Here is a 23,247-nt window from a genome sequence, read left to right as displayed (position 1 = left end):
GGTTATGTCCTGATAAACCCATCAGTGGTTGGAAGTATCATAAGTTGAAAATGCATGTAATACACCAAACCTACAGAACCTCATAGCTCAGCCTGGCCTACTTAAATGTACTCAGAACAATATACATTAGGCTGGCTAACGTAATCAGCCTACAGTTGGGCTGAATCGTCTAACACAAAGCCTGTTGTATAATAAAGTGTTGAATATCTGTGTCATTTACTGAATACTGTCTTGAAAGTGAAAAACACTGGTTATATAGGTATGTGAAGTACAGTTTATGTATTGTATTGTACCACCATAAAGTAGAAAAATCCTAAGTCAGCCCATCGTAAATAGGGGACTGACTGTAGTCAATCACCCTATTCTTCTTGAACCTCAAAAAGCAAAATCCATCAGTTTGAATTTAGACCCACATGTCTAGCCTTTACTTTTTTTTCTTCTTTTTTTTTTAAGAGCTGGAGTCTTGCTCTGTTGCCCAGGCTGGAGTGCAGTGGTGCGATCTCAGCTCACTGCAACCTCCACCTCCCAGGTTCAAGCGATTCTCCTGCCTCAGGCTTCCAAGTAGCTGGGATTACAGCCACGCGCCACTACATCTGGCTAGTTTTTGTATTTTTAGTAGAGATGGGGTTTCACAAGGCTGGTCTTGAACTCCTGACCTGAAGTGATCCACCTGCCTCAGCCTCCCAAAGTGCTGGGATTGCAGGCATGAGCCACTGTGCCCAGCCTAGCCTTTAAATTTGATTAAGGTGCTTTGATTAGTTTATTTCCTTGGGAGGCAGAAGTGTTTACAAAGAAAGAGGCCTCAGGATAGGCTGTGTCCATGTGGTTTCAGGACATGGGCGCTGCTTTCCGGGTGGGCTGGTGAGGGCATTTTTTGCTGCCCAGCTCTCAGGTTTCCCAGGCTTGCTATTTGTTTTCTAATCCAGGCAGCAGAAACACCACTTGTGTCCATGATTTTCATGCTGGATCTAAGATGTTGAGGCAGCAAATTCTTATTCTGACTAATTTAACAGTCTTTCGGTTTAGCCTGTGCTTGGGGCTGTGCTTAGAATTTTGATAAAAATGGTTGTATCTGGGTCATTTGGAAAGGAATTTGGCTGTCTGGAAAATAGAACATATAATAGAACAAGTGGTTATTAAACCACCAGGCCAAGTGGAGACCATGATTTCTCTTTGATTTAGATGCAAAGATTGCTATATATGTTGACACACAAAGATTTATAATTTGTAATTTAAGAAAATAATTGTTCAGGGAGCAGAAACCGGAAAGTAATATATGAGAATTTTGTCTTGAACTGCATTTTCTTCTTTCTAAAAGCATGGAACTCTTTAATTCCCCTTCCACGGCTCTTAAGGCTGTCAAATGTAGTGGGAATGGGGCCTGACCCCTGAGATATGTAGGTTATACATCATACAACTCAGGGGCCAGGCACTATTCACATCACATTTATCCTAGATTTGTCTTGAAGGGGTGCTTTTTCTGACCCACATGAGAATTTCCCTGGGCTAGTGGCAGCCAGAATGACTGCCTCGCCAACCCCTCTAGCAAGGACTCTTAGAGGAAAACATGAAGGAAATCACATTTTTCTTCTGCTAACATTTTATAGACTTCTTCACTCCACTCCAGACCTTTGGATGTCTGACCTGAGGACAATCAATATGTTTTTCTAGAGTTTTTAACATGCAGCAGCGTAGTGGCTTAGAGTGCAGACCAAGGAGTCAGTGCCATAATTTTCTACCTGTATAATCCTGGGCAAGTTGGCCTCTCTGTGCCTCAGTTTCCCCATCTGTAAAATGGGGGCAGCACATTCCTCATTGGGCTGTTGGGGAGGTTAAATGAATTAATGCTGTAAAGTACTTAGAATGGGGCCTGACACATTGTATGTAAATGTTACCAGCCTCGTTCAGCTTTGCCTCTGACACTGAGCTGATATACCTGGGTCTGGCAACACAGCATTGTAGATGCTGATTAAAACTTGAGGCACATGTGAAGAAACCATGACTATTCCCATGACCCCGTGAGAAGGCTGGGTAAATAATTTCTTTGTCTTCTGCTGGGTTTCACTTCCTGCTGTCTCAGCTGCACCCCCTGATGTTGGTGTGTGGTTGTCTCCTTCTGTGCCAGCTACTCCCATGAGAGGAGCCCCTCATTGCCGGGACTTTAGTGGCTCGGGACAGTGCCCCATGAGCACTCCAGTTAAGCCAACAGATGGGTACTTCTAGGCTGGAGGCACTGCCTCGCCAAGGCAGTATCTGCTCTCTGTGGATGTCCGAATTCTCACAGATGGGCTCAGTGAGGCAGTACTCTCCATGTGCCCCACTCTGGTCTCAAAAGCTAGAAAAATGCTCTGGAAGGATATTGAACACCTGTGTGGGGCTCTGTGGTTCAGGTTAGGTTACTCCATTAGATCATTTCTATCTGGAAAGAACAGGGATGGCTCCAACACTGTACAAGCCTGCAGTCCTCCTAAGGCTAAAAGACACAAGGTGGTACCTGTGTCATGGTGGTGGAAGGTTAAAGATTAGTGTTTGTGTGTGTGTGTCTGTGTGTGTACATGTGTGCATGTGCAACTCTTGCTTTGTGTGTGTGGCATTTCATTTTCCTAATCAAATTTAGGCAACCTGTTGGGGCTTCAGAATAGTGCATCTAGATTGGCAGTATCTCCCAGTGAATGTCACACTGGGATTCCAGCAGACCCCATACCACCCACTGGTGAAACTTGAATAAAGCTACTCTAAGAATACAGAGCATTGGAGCCGTGCTTTATTCGGTTAACTTTACCACCACCAGTGAATGTCTGGGTTGTTCTCATTTTAATGATCAGTATGAAGGTCTGTGGGGTTGTGGACACATTCGGGGTTGGACGGGGGTTCGTGTTAGTCAGTCAGCTGGGTATCTTTATTCACAGAAGAGGCAAAATTAGCAAATAACCCCATCAAAATCATCTTGACAGTTGTTCTCACCAAGGTTGCTATCACCTCTATAATTATGAAAATGTTATATGAGGTAGGCTTGGGAATTTGGACACCTTTTGAGAACTGTTGGGAACAACTTTCTCAGTTAAGTAAAGAAACTACTTACCAGAAAACATGTGGAGGACGCTGGGGTGATAACTCATGGTTATTTCTGATAAGCTACTTCTGGGGCCAGAATCTCTGCTGAATCTCAGCTTCCTGATTTAATGAAGACAAGGAAATGAAACTACCCTGCCGACTGTTTGTGCTTTTAATAGGCAGAGTTTTCAGAAAGAGAAGACTGTTAAATTAGTTTTCCTTTTTGCCCTTTTCATTCTCCCTGCTTCTGTCCTGCAGATGGAGGCCTTTGAAAGGAAGGGTAAGAGGAAGTGTTTTCTTGCTTAGTGAACAGGATGCACCTTTCCCCTGAGGAAGATTCCCTGTGTGTGCTTGTATGTAAATGTACATACTCTCTTACTGTCCTCTTTTTCCTCCTCACAAATGTAAGCCTGTATGTGCTTCATATTAATACCTGGCCTTCCCATGAGCCTGTGAAGTCTGGAGGGAGAGGCCAGGCCCATGCTCCTGGCTGCCATGACCCAGCACCTGGCAGAGGCCCTCACTGAGTCCTGTCACCTGAGTGGAGGTGAAAGGTAGACCAGGAAGACCCCACAGTTGGAGAGCCTGCCATGGACAGGTCGCCCACTGTTTCACCTGGGCCTGGTTCAGCGTATTCCTGGGAGTGGGGGAAGTTGATGCTGTGATGTAGTCCTGGGGTGAGCTTGGAAGGTGCTCTGGGCTTGTCAGTTGACAGTGTGTCATTAGGGATATGGGCGGCAATGAGATGTCCTCCCTGCAGGCAAGGAGATGTTTCAGACTTATCATTGACTGAAACAGGGAGACGAGTGCTCTCTCATGAAACAGGGCAGATTTGAGATCAGTCACAAACACTTACCAAGGCCCAGGTTCAGTCCACTCCTGCAGCTTTGAGGGGCTAGTATTTAAAGGGCGCAGGAGCCCCTTTGCTGGGTGCGCTGGCCTGAGAGCTTCGAGGGGATTTGCCAAGGGGATTGTGCCACAATTTTTATTACTTTTTCCCTAGTCTTCATGGTCTAAGCTTTGTTTTCTCAATCTTTCTTTTTTCATCTTCTTTGTGTGGAGTTAACTTTTAATCAGGGAAAGGGAATACATCGAGCTATTGATGAATCACTGGAGAAAACAGTGAAGTGGGATTTTTATTTCAGGGTGTCTTAGGTGGCAGTGCCGGGCGACAGGTGGGGGTGTCCCTTCTCTTCCATTGTCCCAGAGATTCATCAGCCTCTACCTAATCGAATGGCATTTTTATGTGTTTTCCGAGCTCGCCCCAGGACTACGTCATAGCATCAACTTCCCTCACTCCCAGGAAGGAGGGAGGGAGGGAAGGAGGAAGAAGACCCATGGCTTTCTTGTAAATGGCAGCTGCCCTGATGTCTGTGAAGGGCACACCAAGAGTCTGGCTGGGAGGTTGTCAGCCAGGAAACTGTGGCCCAAGTTCGTGGTGAGTGAGGAGTTACTTTCTGCCCTTGACCACTGGAGCAGGACGGACTCTGCCTGCCACCCATCCCATGAAGAAGACTTTCCTTCTCAGTGCCTTGGTTTGCACTTCAGGGAAGCCACTGACACGTTCATTACCTGTTTCCTGAATTACACAGCTAGAGCTCCCTGTCTCAGTGTCCAAAAAAACCAAGGGGCCCCAAGTGCAGAAACAAGAGCTAAAAATGTATGTTTTACGGACAGGAGACAGCCAGCCTGTTTAAGTGGAGGCTTTTTTGGAAACCCCACTTTCCCAGTGAGTCACAGTAAACACAGACAGAGCACACTGCTTCTCTGACACCAGGGCCAGGGCAGTCCTGAGCTCAGAGTGAATTAGACCAGCTTGCCTTTTGTGTTCACCATTCTAGCGTTTCTTTCCCTGCTTGATTGGCACCACATGTGCATACACATATCCACATGCCTGTGCACACATGTACACTTTCTTATTTGCTGACCCTGACAGCCCTGCCATCCCTGGGCTACCAGGCAGACTTTCTGATCTGGAGCTCATCCGGCCCAGACATTGGAAACACCAAGCAACTGGCGGCTGGTAAGACTTTTACCCCATCAACGAGGCTTATGAAAGAATAAACTTACCTTAATAATGCCTAGTGGCCAGGTTTCCAGGAGTGGGGGACAGCCTGGAGCTGTTTGTAGGGGCTGAAGGGAATGTTTACTGAGGGGATCCTGATGCAGTGGCCACTGTGACAGCCAGTCAGGAGGTCTTGTCCCCACTTTAAAGAGCGAGAAACTGCGGAGTTGAGAGGACCACAAACCCTAGTGCAGCCGGGTTTTCTGCAGGGGTCTCTGCAGCTCAGAGCCTCTAGGCTTTGTCACCTCCTGGCTATTGGAGGCTTCCTTGGGCCCTCAGCACAGCCCACACCTACCAGGGCCAATCCAACCATGTAGGCTGTCCAGAGCGGTGAGCCTTTCTGAACAATGTATGGGTGGTGCCACCAATCCTTGTCCTCACCAGGAATCCAATCAGTCATCCCGCAATTCCCCAGGCCGGGCCACAGCTGGCTGTGCTCCTAACATCCCTGCACTGACCAGCAGGTCACCAGTACCTCTGGGAGCCTGACTGTGGCAGCCGTGTCTGAGTGATGACTGCCAGAAAGTTCTGGTTTGTTATTCAGACATATGAGACATGCTGCTTTGAAGACAGTGGCCTGTACTGCTGTTGTCCTTCCTAATAGGGGTAGGGTCTTGCCAGGTCAGAGCAGGACCCATCCAGGGCAGTGACCTGTGCTGATCTCCTTGGCTGTGCTGGATTTGACCAGAACACTCTGTGGTCAGGGATTTTGCCTTTCAGCTCGAGCTGCAAACAGACCCTCTCTGTCCTGCTGCTTCCCCAGATTCTGCCCACAGGGCATCTCCATGTCCTCTCTGCCTGGCTGAGCTATGTGGGGTCAGCTCACTGTGTAGGCTGCCTCGGGAAGGAGGGAGAGCCTTGTGCTGCCAGGGCCCTAGATTCCATTTGGCTTCATCAGAGAGTTTCTGACACATACCTACTGCCAGATCATATGTAATAACTGCAACACGCATGCAAGGGGAGGCTGGGACTCCAGGGCTACTCTGTTGTGATTTCTGCTGGGTTGTGTGACGGTGGTGCGTTGGCTGTCATCGGCCTATTGGTGGACTAGAGTCCTTGATTTTCCTTCTGTGCAAAGTCAGGACTCTCTGGGGCCCTTCACACCTTAACATCCCAAGAAGCTTGTTTTGTTATTTTCTTCCACAATGCCCTGGAGTTACCAGGTTTGGGAGGCATGTTATTTATGGAGAAGTTGGTGACAGGGAGACCCTGATGTAACTTAAATTGTGATAATGTCTATACTTGCTCTCACGGCCTATGGAAGAAGAATTTGTTTTTCTTGATTTGGTTCTTTTCACTTCTTTTGCTTCATGGAGGCTTCACGTAGGTACATGTGGAGGGAGCTTTATTCAGACAAGTTTCCTTGACATCTCTGGGAGGTCTCTGTTTGTCTGGCTCCGAGAGCACCCGGTGTTTGGACAGCCTCTGGGCCAGGCACTGTGGGGATGGCTCTGAAAACTGTCAGTCATGTGTGTGCTACACCGTGCACAACAGGGGCTCTGCAGACGATATCCATGTTCTCAGACACCTAGGGGTTTTTCTTTGCTTAGGTTCTCTTTTCTTCCCTGGCCAGAGATACCTTTTCCAAGAGTAATTGTAATTTTTTTGGTGGAGGGTTATTTGTGATGTTTATCTCAACCCTGGGAATACCTTTTTGAGAGCAGAGAGGCTCTCTGGGATCTTCTAATTTCCTAAATTCTCAGTGCGTTTAGAGAATAAATGCATTCCCGAGACTTTCCTTTTGGCTGTTGATAAGCCTGCAGTGCACTACTGATGGTTGGCAGCCCTGTGATTTACCTTCCTCTCCCTAGTGGAAAACCATGCAAACTGACGCCTAAACCCAAGCGCCATGCACAGTCACTGCTGACCCCAAGTGCTAGGCAAGGCCCAGGTGAGGTGAGTGAGGGAGACCTGTGACCCAAGGTCAGGGAGCTGCATGTGCCCTTCCAGGAACCACCAAAGCAGGAGAGCAGGTGCAGTTGGCTTGGGTGGGTTCAGGGCCAGAGAAAGGTGGAGAAAGCATCTGCCTCCCAGTGGCCGTATCTGGGTTTTAATTCCAGTTCCATACTTACCCTCTGTGGAGCTTGGCACTTTCACTGTAGCATGGGCACAGGGACACCTTGGTCATAGGCAAGAGGGCCCCCAATCTTGTATGTGGAGTGCCTGAGGCAGGAACAGACTGGTGAGGTAGCCCATGGCTGAGAGCGGACAGGCTGTCCAGGGCCAACAGATGCCCACAGGAGAAGCGGCCTGTAGAGGGTAAAGAGAAGACTTGCAATCTTATGGCCTGATACTGTCCATGGGCAATCCAGGGACAGAAGGCACGGAAGCTTCAGGTGACCCTAGCGTGTGTCTGAACCAAGTTCCTAAGTGCATAGTTTCAGGGGAGGGCCTTCTTCCTCCACTATAGAGAGTAATGGAAGGTAAATGGACGAAGCCAGGCAGGCAGGTGACTTCAGAACCCCATCCTGCCTCTGCTGTGAGAGGAAGGCCACTCTGTTTACAAGCAGTGAGGCTGGTCTGTTTGAGGTGTTCTCAGCCCCATGTGCCCTTCTCTGGATGACGAGCCTTTCCCTCCCTTTAGAGGGGGCTGTGTCTGCAGGAAGGAGGTCAGTAGCATGAGCACTTGGCCTGAAGTGACTTACACGGGTCCCTTTCTGCCGAGACGCCCAGTGGGGGCCCAACAGCCAGGGCCGTGAGCTAGCCTTCTGTTGTGTGGCCACATCAACATTTCTGGCTCTGTCACACAGGTATGGTCAGGGCCCTTTGTAGTTGCATAGGTGTAAAGCGAGGGCCCTGGCTGATGGCTCTTCCTGTCATGCACAACAAAGCAATGATATGGAGGTGATTGTCCCCTCCCCAGGGCTCCAGGAAGCCTTGATCCTCACATTGTGCTGAACAGCACACAGCAGGAGCTCTAGTTACTCATGAAGATTGAATTTTGTTTGTTTTCATTATAATTACAGCAGTGCAGTAAAATGTGCAGTCTGTGGAGCTGGACAGGTAAAGGTCAAATATGTTTGCTTCTTGGCTTTGGACGTGTCAGATGTGTGTGAAATATGCTCAGCTGACCCATGCACACATATGTGCATGCCTCCCACCTGTGTGTGCAGCAGCCAGGCACCTCCCATCTCCCAGGGACAAACACAAACAAGTGCATTCGAAGGGAAGGGTGTGCCCAGAAAGAAGTGGCATGGGGCTGCAGATGGTGTGCAGTGTTCATGGAGACTCTGATGGCTGTGTGCTGGCCAGGCCCCATGACAACAGGTAAAGCTTAGGACTCTTATTGAATTGGGCATGTATTTAAAATTTGGCTCATTGAGAATCAGTGTAATCGGCAGGCATTTCAAGCCTTTACCATGGATTTATACAGTGTTTGGGAGGTGGGTCACCCTACTGGTCAGCCTCCCCACCCCTTCACTTACAGTAGGGAAACTGAGGCTTGCCTTTTTTTTTTTTTAATTTATTAATCGGGCTGTCTGCTGATACGAGACATGTTGATGCATTCAGTGTGGTGTATATTAAGATCTTTACTGGATGTGTAGCATTCCACTTCATTACATCAGAGGAAGGGCCACAGAGCTCTATAAAACCAGGTCCCCTAACAGTGGCCAGAGCAGGAGACAGGTCGGTGGCCCAGCTGCTGATGCACCAGCCCGGACGGTGCCAGCAAGCATGAGTAAGCCCACAGGTGCCCCTCGGCCTCAGGGCAAGACAGCCCTGGGAAGTGCTTATTATTACAGTGCTGGGGTCTTTCCTGTTATGGTTACAGTTGTATTTGTCTAACAGTCTTATTTAAAGAAGACCAGCATCATGATTCTGCATTTAGCCATCTGAGGCTTGAAAGCTTGGAGAGAAACCAGTTGTCTAAGTGGTTTTGTAAATGGGAGAGATAAATGTCTCGAGTAACCATGGTGGAAAAGCACCAGGAGGGTGGTGCTTTCACTGTACCTGGGGGCAGCCATGCTGATTGCAGGAGCTTTGGGGTTACTGCCTTCAAGCCCTGCTTTTGATGCCCTGGGAGCCTCTCATGGTGCCTGTGGGGTACCTGAGAGCCCATAGGACAGTGTCCGGAGGCCCCACTCTCTGCAGCCAGGTAAACCTACCCAGGCCCTTTCCTTGCGACCTCATCCTTCAATTTATTATTTTATGTAATTTTGTTTCTTTAAAGAAGCTGAGAAATGAAAGAGCAATTATATGTCTACAACTTTTGTGATATTAACCTTATTTTGAATTTCTGGTTTACCTCATTTGTGTTGGTGCATTCAAGTTATTATCAGGAGATAATTCCTTATCCGCAAATAGCTTTGTTCTCACTCACCTCCTTGGTTCCATTATTGGAAAATACATTACATTTATATATGTAATGGGCCTAATGATAAAATTATATTTTTATACAATACTTTCTTTTTTCTTTTTTATTTTTTTGAGACAGAGTCTCCCTCTGTCGTCCAGGCTGGAGTGCAGTGGCATGATCTTGGCTCACTGCAACCTCCGCCTCCCAGGTTCCAGCAACTCTCCTGTCTCAGCCTCCCAGGTAGCTGGGAGTACAGGTGCCTACCACCACACCTGGCTCGTTTTTTATATTTTTTTGTATTTTTAGTAGAGACAGGGTTTCACCATATTGGCCAGGATGGTCTTGAACTCCTGACCTTAGGTAATTCACCCACCTCGGCCTCCCAAAGGGCTGGGATTATAGGTGTGAGCCACCATGCCCAGCAGCAATCACTTTGTTAAATGAGTTAAGAAAGGCAGAGAGACATGTGCATTCATACTATCTTTTATAATGACCCGGCTATCTTTGCTAGTGCTCTGTCATTTTATGTTGGTTTAAATTATTATCTATGGTCACTTGATTTTAGCCTAAAAAAGCTTTCATTGCTATTTTCTGTAAGGTGGGTAGATCAACTAGCATCAAATTTTCTCAGTTTTTGTATACCTGGAATGTGTTTATTTTGTCTTTATTTTTGATAGGTAGCTTTCCTGGTTGTGAAATTCTTGATTGACAGCCTTCAATCAAATAAGTAATGAAGTAGTAGCTAGAATATGGAGACGTTAAAATGCCCTCTGTGGATTAGGGGGCTGATGCATAGAAAGATTGATCTCTCAGTTTTATTCCTGGGGAGCCAGGTAGAGAATTTGCTTTTAGGAGGTGGATTTTCATTCCTTCAGCAAAGCCAATAGATGAACTTAGCTCATTCTGCCAGGACAGTCCGTCAGTGGAGAGACTGTACTATTAATAGAAAGGAATGTGAGGCCAGGTGCAGTGGCTCACGCCTGTAATCCCAGCACTTTGGGAGGCTGAGGCGGGTGGATCATGAGGTCAGGAGATCGAGATCATCCTGGCTAACACGATGAAACGCTGTCTCTACTAAAAAAAAAAATACAAAAAATTAGCCAGTCATGGTGGCGGGCGCCTGTAGTCCCAGCTGCTCCAGGAGAATGATGTGAACCCGGGAGGCGGAGCTTGCAGTGAGCTGAGATCGCGCCACTGCATGGGCGACACCGAGACTCCGTCTAAAAAAAAAAAAAAAAAAAAAAAAAAAAGAATGTGAGCTGGACATGTCATTCCCTGGTCAGGACACTCCAGAAGCCCTACATGGTTTGCAAAGCCATTTGGGCTGCTCCAGCTCTTCCCTGTCTTTAAGCTACAGATCTCAGTCTGTGGGTGCTACCTGTCCACCTCCCCAGGATCCACTCCGAGTCTGTGGGTGCTCCCTGTCCGCCTCCCTATATGTCCTGCTGGGCTTCTTACCCTTAGAGGTGCTCGGTAGATAGAAGATGGCAGAATGAATCAAGTCTCAGGGCCAAAGCCAGGCTTTTTGTAAGCTCTCAAGGCATGATCTAAAACCATGTGCATGAGCTGACAGTTGGAAGTCAGGAGGTCAGGAGTCTAGGTGGTGGTGAATTTTACAACAGTGATGATAACAGCCCCTCCAACTGAGCCCAGTATATGCCAGATGTTTTCGTAAGGGCTTTCTGTGTATCCTTAGCCAGTGCCCTTCCCAGGCCCACCGGGCGGGCATCTCATTCTTCTGAGGGCCGCAGAGTCTGGCCATCACCTACCGTGCATGCCGCACCCTCCTGAGGCTTTCTGGAGTGTGCTATTTTCCACTTCCTCTTGGACAGACATCTTAAACATCCTTATGTTTCCCAGACATCTCAGTCTGCCTTCCGAGCACAATTCTTCTTGTAAGAAATGTAGGATTTTGTGGGTGGCAGGGGGACTAGGAAACATGCGTCAGGGATAGCCGCATGCTCTGTCTTAGAGGCATCATCAGCCTGGGGGAACCCGGCTGGCTCTTGTGGACCACAGTCTAATTGGCCTGCTCCCTGCAGAGTGAGTGGGCTGCTTAGACTTTGCCCCCTGAGGCTTTGCAAAATAGGATGGTGTGTGTGTGTGTGTTTTTTTCCTTGTTTATTAAGAAGGAACATTGAAGAGAGCCAGGAGAGTTCCTAGTGGAAAGGAAGGCAGGGAGAACAGCTACACATTAGGATTAAAGGGCCAAGGCAGGACAAGGCCAAGGGAGCTCTGAGGGCAGCTCGTGGGCTGTGTTCGCCAACTGCTGAAGACGGGTGAGATGCAGAAAACAAGCAAAATACTGCAAAATGGTAGAAAAATTGACCTTTCCTGTTACCATTCTCCTCACAGTTTATCAGATGGTGGAAGGAAACACTGTAATTTTAGAAATAAGCCCCACCCTGACAGTGAGCCCCCACCTCCCAGCGTGGAAATAACCCATTCAGGGCAGTGGCACCCTGCTGCCCACCCTTAGGCTGCTGTAGGCCAGTGTAGGCTGGGGTCCCTGCAAGCCCAGGTCTCCTTCAGGGCAGGTGTGGCTCTTCCTCTCCCTGAAGACTCAGAAAGCCCCCCAGGGGCTTGCATGGGTCCTGCCAGGTGGCCAACGCTGAAGCAGAATGTGTCTTTGATTTGGGTTGAATTTATAGCCACAGATCATCTGATTATAGTCAGAAACTCTGAAAGGAAGTTGCAGGGTTTTTATCAATAAAAAATGTTTAATGTAAAAAAAGAGATTGGCACGTAAAAGCTTTTAATATGCAGGGTTGCAAGGGCAGAGAGAAATAATGAGAGATCTTGGGTGGGTCAAGGGGGTGGACACCACTGAGCTGGGGCATTGAGACCCTGCCAGCACCAGCTGTGCCCAGTCTGAAGTTTCAGAGATTGAAGGAAACTTGAAATTACCCACCGAGCCCTGGAGAAATCCTTGGGAGCCCAGACATTTGCTTATGTGCATGTGTGTGTCATGTGCATGTGTGTGTATTGTGTGTATATGTGTATTTGGTGTGTTGTATGTGCATGTGTGCTGTGTGTGTTGTGTATGGTATGTGTGTTGTGCGTGCATGTGTGTGTTGTGTGCATATGTATGTTGTGTGTATGTGTATTCAGTGTGTTGTGTGTGCTGTGTGTTGTGCGTGCATGTGTGTTGTTTGCATGTTTGTGTTGTGTGTATGTGTTGGGTTTGTGTTGTATGGTGTGTGTGTTGTGTGTGTATGTATGTATACACAGGATCCACTCTGCATCTGACAAGAGGCTGCCCCAAGCAGGAGTATCCTCTGATACAACAAGACTCACAGGAACAAGTCTGAGGACTTGACAAGGGACACCTACGTTTGGGAGTGGTCCCAGAACGGCATCCTTAATCTGCCCCTTCACTGCCTTCAACTCTCATTGTTCTCCTCAATACAGTGAAGTCCTTAAACCACTGGTGACGCCAGGGACGTTTTGTGCCTGATGCCCATCACCGAGACCCCGGAGTGCAGAACAGGGCTCCCCTCAGGGCTCAGCTTAGCAGAATCCTCAGCATAAAGGGCAGCTCAGGAGCCAGTGCTCAGCCACAGATTGGGAAGGCTTCCAAAACATGGTCAGTGGGCAGTGATACGGCCCACGCCTGTTTCATTAACAGCCTAACAAGAGGCGGGTGAGCATGTGCCCACTCGCACATGCATGAGAGAGCCAGGGAGAGAGTCACCTCATGTTATTTAATCACCCTCCAAACATTGAGAGCTGGAGACCACTGCTGCAGACCGCCTCCCACTAAGGACAAGCTGATGTATGTCCCTGAGCAGGAGAGGATGTCTGTGAGCTGGCTTGTTTACAAATACGTGTAAGTGGCAGTTCTTAATTTGCAGATCTACGTCTTTATAAGACTTGAAGAAGAAACAATAATACCTGCAGACACAGGTGGATAAAAGCATTGCTCAGTACCGAGATACATTATCAGTGAAGGCACCCTGAATGCCTCTGGTCTCTGATGGGGATTGCTCAGTAATCAGCCAGGGAGGTGGTGAAACAGGATGGGAGTTGCTTCCGATCGGTGATTTCCCCATGTATGCTTAGGTTTTGTAATATTTTTTAGGAATCTCCCTTCCTCTGAATAGGAAGTGCATGTCAAGGCACACAATGGAACCAGACAGAGCTTCCCGTTAGGTCTGTGGGAGGTCATGGCTGGCGAAAGGGCAGGATCCAAACACAAGCATACCGGGGAAGAAAACCCAAACAGACGCCAAAGATGATCACTGTGCGCTTTGTACAAGTACCGAGCTTGCCCAAAGAAAGAGACGCAAAAGAGAAGCAGCACTGAGGAAGCCTGGCTCCCGGGCTGCTTTTCATAAAGACAGAGTCAGTGTTTCTGAGACACAGGTGGAAAGTCTTTGTGCTTACTTCTTTGATCAGCCCCACTCCCTTCCAACAGAGCCTATCAAGTTTGCTTCCTAATGAGGGCCCCTGAGTGCCGGCTGTGATGGGTGGACCAGGCTGAGGGAGGGCTGGGAGCCAGGGGAGCCACTCCCAGCTGCCACCCCTGAGGTCTGGGAGGCAGGAGCCCCACCCGTGATCCCCTTTCCCTTCTTTGACTCTCCCTGCCCTGTTTCTCAGTGCACGTCAGGGAAGCATCAGACACAACACAGTTCTGCGTCTGTCCCTGGAGCGAGGCCGAGTCAGGCCCTATTGGGGAGGGAGAGGCCCTGTGGTCGGGCTAGGCTCCTGCTGGACAGAGGTTGCTTGGGAGGCCACTGAGGGGAGAAAGGAGCTGCTGCAGCTACACTCCTGGGCCCTTGGACAGGACAGGATGGGAGAGGACAGAGCGCCCCAGCTCTCAGCCCTGCCGCAGTTTTGCGGGTGAACCGGACATCCCCACTAAGGGTCCTTGGACTCTGTGTCCAGTCCTTGTGGGTGAGGGAGTCTTCCGGACTGTCCCCCAATCCCAGCTGGAGCCCAGAGAAGGGGCCGATGGGGAGGAAGGGGCTGGGCGGCTCCACTCACCTCCTTTGGTCATCACTTTTGCTGATGTTTATGGTGTTAAAAGAGATGGAGGGGATGGGCAGGCTAGAATAGGTGGATCTTCCCCAGTGGTTTCTGTGTGGAATTGAAAACCCTGAGCCCTGCTTGCTGAAGTGAGGTGCAGGTGGTCCCCCACTTACCGTGGTTCCACTTAACGATTTTTAACTTCAACATGGTTCAGAAGCAATACACATTCAGTAGAATCTGTACTTTGAGTTCCTACACAACCACTCTGTTTTTCACCTTCAGGGCAGTGTTCAATAAACTGCATAAGTTATTTAATACTTTATTATTTAAAAAAAGGCTTTGAGTCTGATGATGTCACCTACTGTAGGCTAATGTGCGTGTTCTGAGCATATTTAAGGTGAGCCAGGCTGTGCTATGAGGTTTGGCAGGTTGGGTGTATTCAATGAATTTTAGACCTAATGATATTTTCAATTTATGTTGGATTTATCAAAATGTAACCCCATTGTAAGTCAGGAAGCATCTATATCTTTTTCCCTTTTCTGGGGGACACAAATGTCCAAGGAGGACCTTCTGAGCCCTAAGACATGCCCAGGTGATGAGGCTTGAGGACAGCTCTTCCCAGGTACAGCCCTTTCTCTTGGCCCGCACTGTGCTCTGTCCACGGAGCCACGAGGGACAAGGGCCGCATGTGGATTTTGTGCTGAGTGGCGTTGGAAGTGTGGGCATCATAGGCAGGCTCCTTGAGGGAGAGGGGCCACAGGCTGAGATTCCTCTCCAACCTTCGCCCTGGGAGCAGCTGCTGTGATAGAGCCAGATTCCCAAGTTCTCATTCATGGTATTTTGAAATGACATAAAGGGACTGCCACCAAACAAGGCAGGATAGCAGCAGCCAAGATGGGAAAACTTTGCCTTCCCCCCGGGAGAACAGAGGGAGCCTCCCCACACACCGTGTAATTTCCAGAAGACACTGGTGCCTCTCCATGGCTCTGCTGGCCAACCATGTCCTCCTAACCCTGTAAGAATCCAGCCCCTCTTTCTTCTGACTTTAAGCACCAGGTAGTGCTTAAAGGATAGTTGCCAAGCCAGGTGTGGCGGCTCACACCTGTAATCCCGGCACTTTGGGAGGCCAAGGATGGCAGATCACTTGAGCCTAGGAGTTGGAGACCACCCTGGCCAACACAGCGAAACCCCATCTCTACTAAAAATAAAAAAACTAGCCAGACATGGTGGCGTGTGCCTGTAGTCCCAGCTACTCAGGAGGCTGAGGCACGAGATTCGCTGGAACCAAGTTGGTGGAGGTTGCAGTGAGGTGAGATCGTGCCACTGCACTCCAGCCTGGGTGACAGAGCGGCCAGGAGGGGTGAGGGGCACTGAAGATAGTTACCAAGGTACTTGTGCATTTTAGGAATTGGGACCAAGACTGCAGAATGCTCATGTGCTCAGGCATTTGTTAATTACATCAGCCTCAGTCCCAGTGTCCCCTCATCCCCTCCCAGGAAAACAAAATGTAACTACTACTAATAAGCTGGTTGTACAGAGAATTCCTGGCTGTACAGAAATTAATGAAGCCCTAGGAAAGAGAATGTGATGAAATACTTAATAGATTGTGGATTGAAGCCACCGTCTGAAGCTGAAGGAAGCAGGACGCCGTGAGCTTGGCTGCCGTGGGGCAGGGGCACCAGTCCCTCTTCTCTACCCAACCACCCTCCTCCCAGCAGTCTCAGCCCCCACCTGGGGGTGTTGGAGGAGTGTTTGGATTGATGATCAGCAAATTGGGGCAGCATGTGGCCTGTCACAAGGCAGATCTGTGGGGTGAGGATGCTGGTTAGGCGGGGAAACCTGAAGCGTAACCTCCTTAAGGCGAGTCTGTGATCGCCTAAGGTGGCAAGCAGCCCCATTGGAGTGCCGGGCATGGGGAGGATTGCCATTCAGAGGCAGAAAGCTGCCTAGTGGGATAGGCAAGCTCATGGAGTGGCTGCAATTCCTGCTGTAGGACTAGCTGAGGGTGCCTGCAGCTGCCACAGGGAAGGAAACGTTTCTTCTTGTTTCCACTGCCTGAGCCGGAGCTCTGAGCCACTGGACTTAACGTGGACAGCAGGGTGAGTAGAACCCATCCATTCCTCTGTGATCAGCAGTGACAGCCCGGGGCAGTGTGGCCGTTTCAGGTCAAAGCGGACTTCATCCCAGGAGGCCACGGGTGCAGGGCATGAGCCAGAGATACTGGATGCTAAGCAGAGGTATGACGTAGGTGTCTTGGCCCCATATCTGGGCCACGCAGGTGGCGTCTGGAGCATCGTTTGGAGACCGTTCCTGGACTGTTATTCCTCTTATGTAGATTGACCTTTCTCTAGCTGGGGATGCTGGGCCAGGCATACCTGCCCATGGAAAACCAAAACCGTTACAGACAGAAGTCACAGCGACAGAGCGTTGGTAGGATGGAGTGGCGAGGGAACCTGTGAGAGGAGCCTGTACTAACACTGCCCGCCTCGCACAGCGTCAGGAGTGAGACACGGCTGGGCCCTCCATGGCTAAGTGGGTTCTACTTCTGAATTGCAATTTCTTTTATATGTTTATTCCATTTTCTGGGTCACCCCTCATTCAACATTTACTATGTGCCTGGTGATGTCCTGAGTATACATTAATCTAAGGCTGAGTCAGTGTTGATCCATTCCACCCCAGCTCAAGCACCCAGCCAGCGAACAGGGTGAAGTGCAGGCAGAGAGCCAGAAGCAGTGAGGGCGTGTGCTTGGCTTCCTGGAGCGTTTGCTAATGAGCAAAACAAGGTTTGCTGGCTCGAAATGGAAAAGCAACAGGAAACCAGGAAAGAACTGCTCCAGATAAGCCCTGGCCCTGCACCCAGGAGTCTCCTACCTTGTTTGGTGTGAAATCTGTAGACATCTCCTTCTTCAGAGACACAGCTCCTCCCAGGAGGAACCTAGAGGGATGTGCAAAGAAAATCTCAACCCAAAAGCTCGAAACTGTAGAGTAAAACATTTCACATTTGGCTTTTGGAGTAAGAGTTTTTAAACAATGGATGCAGACCATATTGGTGTTCACTTTCCCATAAATCAACGTGAGACTTTGCCGTCAGCCAACATGACAGCAGTGAACAGAGTCCAGGGGACCCCTCAAACTCAAGATAGTCAAGTTGTAACTATGGCATCCCAGCCAGGACCTTCTGGAGTGGAGACCAACAATGGGGTGAGGCCCTGCGTGGTTCCCAGAATGCCAGAAGCCCCGTATCCAGTTACGTGGTGGACGCTGCATTGTCGTTTAGGATCAAGGGCCCCCCTCTGCCAATTCACTGCCTGTTTGCACAGCAAGTCATGTGTCCTCAATATTGGACTTCTGTGGTATCAGTATTGAGGCCCACAATGTATCTGACCATCTTTAAAATGTTGTACAAATCTGAATTGAATATGAGTATCCTAGAACTGGAGTACTGAATGCGGCTAGAATCATCCCAAGGCAGAATTGAGATTCTAACCGCTACACACACACACTCACAGCCCTGGATCCTCCATTGTGTGTGTTCTTTCAACATGGTGATGAATAAGAATGGAGTCTTTAGGTGCATCTGGTATGGGTGAACAATGTCTTGACACTGAGTGACATTGGGGTGCTGCCCTGTCCCATCCCTGTGTCATGGCTAGGCCTCCTGCCCCCACCACTCAGGGCAGCCCGTCTGCCTCTGGCCAGCTGTCGGAGCTGGACTTATCCCTCCCTGGTCTGAGGAATAAGACATACCCTTGGGTCAGAACCCCCCACAGCCCTCTGCAATGACTGTCTGACAGCCTTTTTCCTAGTAAGCTGCTGCTTGCTTGTCTAGGCGAAATCTCTAGCAATTGCCCAACCAAAAACTGGGTCTTGGAGCTGATGGCTACACATCCCCTGAGGGTACCTCTGAAAAGCAAGACCTTTTGAAGGATAGAACCCTGAAGAGCTGGTGCAGAAGCAGGACTGTGCAGGCACCATGAGGGCAAGCACGAAGCCAGCCGTCTGCACAGACCCGCCAGCATCCCGCAGCTCCACACTGCTTTCCTGGTGTGCGGGACGCAGGGAGCCCCCTTCGCCTCTAACTCTGTGCTGCACTCACAGGGGCCGAGTAGTGTGTGTTTCTTTTGGTGATGATATCTACTTGGGCTGAAGGCTCAGAGCACTCGTTCCTTTGGAGACCCCGCTGCAGGCGAGTGGTGAGCACATGCTTCTGCACAGACACAGCTGCCAATGGTCCTCCTCCACACCAGCGCTGAGTTGTTATGGAGACAATACAGGCTGGGCTGTGTGTGGTCAGCAGAGGGGCACTGGCCCAGCTGGATGGGTATGTGAGAGGATTATGAACCAGCATCAACGCATCTCAGTTAAACAGCCCCCAGTACTGCCGCACACGTAGGACATCAGGCTTGGTGTGTGTGGGTTCCTGGACTGGTGTTCTGTCGGCAAACACTCTCCAACATCCCCGACTTGGCTCCCTTGTCATGCCAAGACAGTTTCCTAGCAGCCTTAATCATGAAAGGAATCACAAAGGACCCGTATTTTTTCCCTATTTAGCTACTGGAATGAATTAAAACACGGAAAGAAAATGGTTAACTTTAAAAAGTTGGTTTTAATTTTACCACTGGGAGAAAGACCAGTAGTCAAATAGAAGTCGTTCACTGAGTATTTCGGGTTGAAGAGATACTGGTTCTTGATGACCATCTGGATGATTTAGGATGAATTTTAAAATCTGCTGTACAGGAAAATAAGGCAGTGCTCATTAACTAGGAAGATCCCAGGCCTGTCCTGAGAATAATTGCACAGTCATCTGTTCAGTGCTGCCTGCCAGGCTGGGAAGGCACATGTGTTTCTGTGAATGTATCTATGGGGCACTCAGGGCCCTGGAGGCAGAGTCTTCCTGAGCTTGTCTGGGAGGAGTGCTTCCCTTGGTCATCCCAAGCTCCATTGAGCCTTAACGCATGGATGAGGGAGGAGGCAGGTCTCCAAGGGGACCCTGAGACCCATGCCTGCCCCCAGGAGATATGCGGGGCTGGGCGGAGGTGGGGAGAAGGGAGAACTGAGAGCCTGCAGCATGTGCCAGTGGAGGACCAGGTGAATGCAGTCCCCACTCACTGGGCACGTGTTTAGTGAATGCATGTGAGGTGCCAGGTGTCTTGCACAGGTGGGGAGTTTTGTGGTGGGCCAGGCTTGGAGCCCTGCTCTGCTAGAGCTTATGGCCTCATATGATGATAGACATTAAGCATGCGCAACTGCTGATGGGGACACAGGTTGTCAGGGACGCATGAGATCTATCACGTTGCAGGGTAGGAATCACATTTAGAAGGTCATAGATGTCCCTTTCATATGGTGACAGGGTATGCAGGATGTGACTGAAATCCAGATATACTGCTTGAGGCCAGGCTCAGCATACATACTGGTTGCTTATAAAGGGGCTGCTTGATGTGAAAAGAAACAAGTAGGCTACTAGAGGAAGAATGTGGGCTCTGGTGTGGTAGGCCTGGGTTTGTGCTTGCTTTAGGGCTATGTGACTTTCTGTATGGAAAATGGCATACTAATTATGCTGGCAAGGATAATACTTACCATAGTTCTGGGCTTATAAAAGAGTGCCAGTAATATTACCTCCCATGTGTGATTATTATTAACATTACTGCTATTTTATTATCTTTATTGTCATGTCAAGGAAAATCATTTGTGGTAATATGTCAAAGGCAACTTGTAGTTCTGGAAATCTTCTAGGATCTGGATTTCTTAGAAAGTTAAAAAGTCATTATTCCTTGGAACAAACATTATGGAGATTTGAGATTTCAAGTTCATTGGTCCTAAACATGTTATCATTTTTTTTTTGTATATCAAAAGTGAATTCTATTAATTTCACTCCTAGGTGTATGCCCAAAAAAATTAAAAAACAGGTGTTCAAACAAGTATACAAATGTTCATAGCAGCCCTATTTACACAGTAGCCAAAAGGTGGGACCAGCCCAAGTGTCTATCAGTGGATGAGTGGATAAACAAAATGTGGCCTGTGCCTGCAATGGACTTTTATTCAGCCATCAAAGGAAATGAAATTGTCATATATGCTGCATCTTGTGTGAACCTCAAAAACATTATGCTCAAAAAAAGCCAGCCACAAAAGGTCACATATTGTATGATTTCATTGGTATGAAGTATCCAGAATAGGTAAATCCATGGAAACAGAAAGCAGATTGGTGGTTGCCATGGGCTGAGAGGAGGCGGCAGTGGAGTAGAATTACTCCACGGGGGTAGGGCTTTATTTTGGGGTGATACAAATATTCTGATAGAGGTGGTGGCTGCATAACATTGTGAATGTAGTAAATGCCATTGAATTGTTCACTTTAAAATGGTTAATTTCATGTTATATGAATTTTGCATCAATAAAAAAGCTAGTTCTAAGCACCATTTATACTGTAATATTTGTAGATTACCATAATGTAAAATTGTCCCCACCATATAAAAATGTTCTAGATAGAGGTGGTGGCTGCACAACATTGTGAATGTAGTAAATGCCATTGAATTGTTCACTTTAAAATGGTTAATTTCATGTTATATGAATTTTGCATCAATAAAAAAGCTAGTTCTAAGCACCATTTATAGTGTAATATTTGTAGATTACCATAGTGTAAAATTGTCCCCTTAGAACATCTCACTTAGAACAGCTTCCACCATTAAAAAAAAGAAAATGTGTTCTATGCTTGTCTGCCTTTTTATCACCACAGCAAGAGCCTGAGGTTGACCTTTCATGAAGCTTTGCACAATCATCGTGAAATGTGGTTTCTTGTACTTTGCTGCATACAATGAGGCCCCGCAGAGGCTGCCACGTGAGACTGATATTCACCCTACCCTCTCTTGTGATCCAGAGACGTAGGAGAGCCTACCTAGAGGCACACCAGGGAAAATCAGATCACCAGGCTTCACTTTATATTTGTGATAATGTTGATAAGTTGCTCAGAGCCATGCCTGTTGGTGAGTGTGATGTGGCCTGAGGAGGGTTCCGTGACCCTCCATTCAGTTGGACCGACACCGGAAGTCTGCTGTAGGCCAAGGCAGCAGCTTAATCAGGGCCTTATTTATTGATTCTGGGTTGTAGGTTGTTCTCGATGACCTAGTTGACTAGAAAGTGTCACAGGAAATGTGCAAGTCAGCTGATGAGCACTCAAACAGCGCCCTGCACCCACCATGCTTCTGCCCTTTTCCTGCCCTGCCTGGGGAACGGTTGCACTTCCAAGTTAAAGGATTAGCCGAGGTTGTCTGGATGCTTGATTAACGCGTCCTTTTAAAAAGTTCATTCCTCATCTCGCTGTTTGCCGGCGTACCCTTCCTCTCCTGGACAGCCGCACCTGCTTCCCTGTGCTAATGACAGTTTATGAAGTGAGGCACTGTGAAAGGGATCTGAAGGGTTTGTGGGGAGTTGATAATAGGATCTAGGCTTTTCCCTTCAAGGTCGGTTGGTTTTTTGAGTCCACTCTAGGTTTATGGAGAGGAAAATTCATTATAATCTGACATTATTTGGCTATGGCCATGGAATGGATTTATAGCCCACATCATGTGCAGCTGGGTGAGGGGAGACGAACATGCCCCCATTTGGTCTCCGATCCTGGAGAGGATTTCATGTTCATTTGGCAGAGAGGAACCCAGCAACCTTCATTCAGGAGGCAGTGCTCTTCCCAGGAAGGGGGATCTCGGACCCAGAGATGGTAGAAGGCATTCTTTGGCTGAACCCTCGAGGGTTCGAGTTAGGAGCAGGCATTCAACTTAAGACCTAAGAAAACACCAGCGTTCTCCCACATCACCATATATGTGAGTCTGAACGTCCCTGGAGGTGGCATACGCTCACGTCTTAGAAGAAGAAAAAGTTATTTGCTCTAGAAAAGGGTCACGATTAGATGGCTGTGGGATTTGTCCTTTGAGCTAGGAATGGCATTGATGGCAAATATGTGTCCCATAGTAGATGTAGCAGCTGTCACTGGGTGATGGCCTGAGAGTGACTGTCAGTCCAGGCCAGTCTGAAGGCTATGACTGTCCTCCAGGACCCAGGGAGGGCAAGAAGCTTTAGCCCAGGTGTGGCTGCATGGAAGGCCTTGTTCAAGCCACTTAGTGATGTATTTTCTCACCTGGAAAGTAGACGTAATAGTAACTGGAGAAAACTTGTGTTTCATTTGTATATTGTGAAACTAAATGGCATGGTTGTTATTGTTTTGCCATGGTGCTTTGGGCTAAGGCGCTGGACAAATCTGAACTGTTACCAGACAAATATTCTAAGTCAGATAGAGACCCTTTCTGGCTTGTTTTAAATCACATTATTCCAGCTTTCGTGATACCTCAGCCTTCTCTGTTGTTTTGCTTCTAGAGAAAAGAGTTTTGACTTACATATATATATACTACCTTTTTCCTAAAAGGATCTAAGGGGCCTTATACAAACAATAATAGTTAAGCAAGATAAAATAATCTAAATTCACATGGAAAAAAAATGAGCTTAAGAGAGTAGAGATGACCAAGGTTCATGTTTGGGGGAGGGTGTAAGAAGGGGAGTCCTGAGCTGGGGGACTCGGCTTCTCCCTGAAAGGAGCGGTGGGCAAATGGACAGAAATCAACAGACTTCCCTTGAGCACCTGTCAAATGGCGGGCACCATGCTCTGTGCTGGGATAAAGCTGGAGTCAGCCCCACGCCGGTGGTCCCTCAACTGTCCAGAGCCTGCAGGACTGGAGGGGAGGGGGCATGGGGTGGCAGATCAGCCTTCTGTATCTTTCTGTAGTTAGAAACAGTTCCTAGAATTGCAGCCGCATCTGTGCCTGGCGTGTCCTGCATTTTGGATGTGTCACGGCCTCTCCCTCACTGTACAGGAACC

At 48.4% G+C, this 23,247-nt stretch overlaps 1 protein-coding gene across 2 annotated transcripts in view; it reads left to right on the top strand.

Moving 5' to 3' along the window:
• Positions 1-23,247, top strand: part of SH3RF3 (SH3 domain containing ring finger 3) — a 370,552-nt gene that overhangs the window by 122,397 nt on the left and 224,908 nt on the right. The gene's annotated exons all lie outside the window — the stretch shown is intronic.

Source organism: Symphalangus syndactylus, chromosome 14 (genome assembly GCF_028878055.3).
Source record: "Symphalangus syndactylus isolate Jambi chromosome 14, NHGRI_mSymSyn1-v2.1_pri, whole genome shotgun sequence".
Taxonomy (NCBI): Eukaryota; Metazoa; Chordata; class Mammalia; order Primates; family Hylobatidae; genus Symphalangus; species Symphalangus syndactylus.
This window is presented reverse-complemented; position numbering and strand designations above follow the sequence as displayed.